Below are 4,774 nucleotides of genomic sequence, written 5' to 3'. Positions count from 1 at the left end.
GAAAGTCTAGGAAAGTAAAAATGAAAAATGACAGATGAAAAGATTTTATAAATGATATGAATTCAGTGCCATTCAAAATCCTCACCACACTTATTTTAGTTACAAAGGCTTGTCTGCTTTATAGATTTTCACACACTTAAGTGTGTGCTTCACAAATAAAATGCATGATGAACCATGAACCTCAGTCAAGCGAGTTGTGTCAGTTTCCTTTTTGGTATACCCACTTCTCCAGACACAGATCAATAATAATAAAATGTGAACAAAGCAACTTTTATTTAAACCCAAAAAGCTATTTATGTGGACTGGAGACATAAAAACAAGGCAAACTGAAATCATAGATTTTTATGGCTTCCAGTCCTGAATGAGGCAAGAACAGCCAAGAGATTAATGGTTCAAATAATTGGAATTAAAATTCCTTCACTTAAGACAGAGAAAGCAATGGATCTTCTTCATAATCCCAGTAATAAAAGAAACATGAAAAAAAGCCTTGCTGCTGAATTTTAACTAGGTTAATTCTTTCAGGAAATTGGAAAACTATGAAGACACAATTTGAGGAAACATAATTTGAAATTAAACCATCTTCTATGCATTTGGTGACTGGATATCCAACATCATACACAGTAATTCTAAAACACATTTATACATCTGAGTTCTGTGTTGGGGTCTAAGGACCCAGTAGAAGTGATTGTGTAAATGTTACAGTGATTTTTCAGAAAAGTGAGATGAAAGAACAGAGAAAGAGATTGATTAGTTGGATAAAAACCTCTAAACAATGGAGAACACCTCTAGTAAGAAGAAATATTTATAAAAATACAAATAAAAATTCAAAAAGCAACATGATATTATTTACATATTATAAAACTTGTGTTCATTTTAAAGCCAATATTATATACCATCTATTGTTTAAAACCATTGATAAAAATCACAAAGTTGTTGAATGAGAAAATCTTTTCAATGATACTTTCAGTAATGATCACATCTACTTAGAATATGTGATAGAAAACACATATACTATTTTATTATTTTTATTTTTTTATTTTTTTATTGGAGTCAATTTGCCAACATATAGCATAACACTCAGTGCTCATCCTGTTAAGTGCCCCCCTCAGTGCCTGTCACCCAGTCACTCGAACCCCCCGGCCACCTCCCTTTCCACCACCCCTTGTTCATTTCCCAGAGTTAGGTGTCTCTCATGTTCTTGAAAACATATATACTATTTTAAACAGCAAAAATAATCCTAAAATGAATCCAATACTAAATCTTTAAAACACATGAAAAATCTATATGAAGGAAATTTTAAAATAAACATTAAAATATAATAAAATAATGAAAAATGCAGATGAAAGTCATGTATATAATTTGGACCAGGAATAACAGAAATAACATTTGTCATCTCACATAAAACAATTGAAAACTAGACAAAATATATTAAGTAATGATTTTCAAGACATTGCTTTTGAGGTTCAATCTGCCAAATGAAAAAGACACTTGTGTATCACCAAATGTCTAGAGTGGAATGATAAAAAGGAATAATAAGAAATATTTAAGTAATTTACAACAGACCTGCATTATTCTATGCCAATTTGTTTGAGACTTAGGGTAAATTGGGGGGATTAATAGACCCAACTGTGGATTATTATAATATTAAAGGTGGGGATAGAATAAGGCAGATCCAATATTTTTTGTATCAGCAAAAATGGAGTTTACTTAAAACGGTTAATAATATTTTATACATTTTCTCTTTAAAATTTTCAATTACTATGTGACACTTTTTTTTCATAAAGCTTACACAATAAAGGTATAGCAGGAGTGCATCTAGACTTTAAAAAAAAATCAATAACATAGAAGTAAGGAATAAAAATAAAAGTTGTTTAACTTCTTCCAAAATCAGATATCTCCCATCCCCTCACATACATTTATTTTATCAAAACATACAACTTTTTCTATTCATCCAAAATACATTGAAATACTTGATACCGCACTAATTCCTATTATTTTTTTCAATGTTCAGAATTACAAATTAACATAGTCTTGAGGTGAAAATTTAAAACGGGCTTAAAATATAAAAAGAAATTATTTTTACTTTGCAAACACATTATCAAATATCATATATTCAAGTAGAGATGGTCCATACTAAAATATACCCTAACCTCATAACTGTAAGGACATTAACTTCATCTATTTCTGTAGTTAATCTTGTACTATTTGGGACACCTGTATATCTTTGTGTTATGATTTTGCTTCTTATGTGTTGCCATATCTATATTATATATGTTCAATTGGACTACACAATCTTCTTAAAATTATGAATGACTTAATTTAAATCTATAAATAAGAAATAGTTATACTGACAGAACAAACAAATACTGAAGTCAGTAGAGTATAGGACACATGTCTTGGAGTCAGAAATAATTTTTAACCTAAACTCTTTAAGCAGAAGTTGTTCATCTCTTAAAATAGGGGTAGTAATAATATTTCACAGAGCTGCTTTAAATATAAATGAGATCAGTAATTCCTTGATACAAGTATTTATTGAGTCCTCACTCTATATGAGAGATGATATTTCTGTCTGTGGATGCAAAGATAAATAAGACATTGTCCCTCTACCCTTCTCCCCATTCATGCTCACTCTCACTCTCTCAAATAAATAAATAAATAAAATCCTTAAAAAAAGAAAAATACATGGATATAATAAATCAAGTAGAATATTTACAGAAGATGGATTAGTAGATAATTTACTAAGAGGAAAACTAATTTACATACACTTTACAAATCCACTACCAAAACTGAAGACATGGGGAAGACATAGGGAAGCCCAAATACCAAAAAATAGCAAAAGATCTAAGACAGAATTACTATAAATTTGTCTTATCAGCTAAATTTGAAGAGATAAAGAAAGAATAAGAAGGAGTGAAAATGAAAAAAAGAAAAAGAAAGGAAAAAGGAAAAGAGACTAAAAAAGGAAGAAAGAAAAACATAAAGAAAAAGAAAGGATAAGACAGAAAAAGAAAAAGAACAAAAGAAATATAGTGAAAAGAAAGAAGGAAAGAAAGAAAGAAAGAAAGAAAGAAGAAGAAAGAAAGAAAGAAAGAAAGAAAGAAAAGAAAGAAAGAAAGAAAAGGAAGGAAAGGAAGGAAGGAAGGAAGGAAGGAAGGAAGGAAGGAAGGAAGAAAGAAAGATGGCTGGATAAGAGAGAAAGAAAAGAAGGAAGAAGAAGGAAAGAAAGGAAGAAAGAAAGTTCCAAAGGGAATGAAGGTGAGATGGGTAAAATAGGTGATGGGGATTACGAGTATATTTATTCTGATGAGCACTAGGTGTTGCATGGAACTGTTGAATATATATATATATATATATATATATATATATATATATATATATATATATATCTATTGTACTCCTGAAATTAATAGAACACTATGTAAACTATACTGGAACTAAATAAAAAACTTCAAAAATATCATAGGCCCAGAACACCTGACTGTCCTCCTCATGTAAATTTAGGTCTGAGGACTCAGATAACACCAAGCTTAAAACTATTCAATCAAGTAGTTGCAGATTTAAGAAAAATAGGAAGAGTAGATCCTAAATTTTAGTATGTGACTTTTTAGAATTGATTGTCCATTCTAACTGTATCTATCTATTTCTACTTCCCTATATTAATCCAAAGATATGGTTTTCCCTCTTTTCTTGGCCTACCCATTTTTTATGCCCTCTCAAAGGCCCAGCTTACATATTATTTTCTCCATGAAACCAGATAACATCACTATACACCGATCTCAAAGAAATCTCAAGATTTCTATCAGGTTACATGTTATAGTATTGGCATAACATATTTTTCATATGTTTAGATACTCTTCCCATCTACATGATAATTTCATTAATAGTAATGGACTTGTCCATTATATTTGTTAACACAGCACAGTACAGGGGGAATAAACAAACAAATAATAATTAAAACACATGAGTTTTAGTTTAAGCTTTTCCCTCTTATCCTATTAATTCTATAAGAGGGCCTATATATCTAATCATCCTTGTCTGGAAGATGATTCTGGAAATGCCTTAAAAGCAATTAACAAGTAGTATATATTCATCTGTCCTCTAAAATCTGAAATATATTTGGGGAGTGAGGGGACATATATGTTGTGGTAAAAAAGAGAAAGCATGAGCTTTAGAATTAGACCAGAATATAAATCCAAATCACCCACTACAATATGTACTAAGAGCTATGCAATACAGATATATTCCATATCTATAAATTAGCAGTAATTTTTTATATGAAGATAATGTCATGAAAACCTAACATACTATTGAAAACAACGAGTGCTCAGAAATACTAGTTACTTAAACATCAATTTTCTCCCTCTCCCTGCCTCTCTCCCCTCTTGCCACCCTTCTACACACAGCATGTAGTAAATTGTAAATGTTATCCTTGATACAGTTGGAAAATCAAATGGTGTGACACCAAGTAGTATCCATTAAACAAATACAGATTGCTTTTGACCTGCTCTGCTGCGAAGAAACTACAGTGTCTAAGTTCTTGAATGGTCAATTATTTCAGACAAGCATGAAAACTATTCTGTGGTTAAATTTTTTAAAAATCTAGTTGTTGACTATATTACTGAAAAAGAGAACATGCCCTACACATAGTGTTGTTGATAAATGGTTAGTCTTTTGAATATTCAATTTTATGTGTTCTTAGTATCATTTTATTGATCTTAATTTTATTATTAAGCAAAATGCTTTCTTTAGGCCTATTAATATTCACGATTAGATT

Source organism: Canis lupus, chromosome 6 (assembly GCF_003254725.2).
Source record: "Canis lupus dingo isolate Sandy chromosome 6, ASM325472v2, whole genome shotgun sequence".
Taxonomy (NCBI): Eukaryota; Metazoa; Chordata; class Mammalia; order Carnivora; family Canidae; genus Canis; species Canis lupus.
Note: the sequence above shows the minus strand (reverse complement) of the source record.